Source organism: Eimeria acervulina, genomic scaffold, assembly GCF_000499425.1.
Source record: "Eimeria acervulina Houghton genomic scaffold, Eah_scaff774, whole genome shotgun sequence".
Classification (NCBI taxonomy): domain Eukaryota; phylum Apicomplexa; class Conoidasida; order Eucoccidiorida; family Eimeriidae; genus Eimeria; species Eimeria acervulina.
Genome location: NW_013549607.1, coordinates 845 through 1,304, shown reverse-complemented (window position 1 = coordinate 1,304; position 460 = coordinate 845).

Sequence of the window (460 nt, the reverse complement as noted above, 5' to 3'; positions counted from 1 at the left end):
GCGCAGCAGCAGCAGCGGCTGCTGCTGCGGCAGCATCGAAGCCCCGCCAGTGCCTATGGATGCCTGGATGGGAATTTATAAATAGACAAAAACTCTTCTGATGCATTTCTAGATTTGTGCATACACCTGAATCTCTATCTTGCTGCTGCTGCAGCGGCCAGCGGAACTGCTGCTTTTCTGCTGCCTCTCAGCAGCAGCAGCAACAGCAGCAGCGGCAGCAGCAACAGCAGCAGCAGCAGCAGCAGCAAAGCGACACGAGCCCTGGCGTATGTGCTGCAGCTAATGTCTTCTTTCTACTATCCCCAACACCTCTGCAGAAGCAGGAACAGCCCAGCGCTGCTGCAGCAGCTGCTGCTGCTGTTGCTGCTACTGCTACTGCTCGCTGGAGGGACCCTCCCTTCTTGCTGCAGCGGGAGTGAAGAGCCGAAGCAGTCCTTCTTAGCAGCAGCAGCAGCAACAG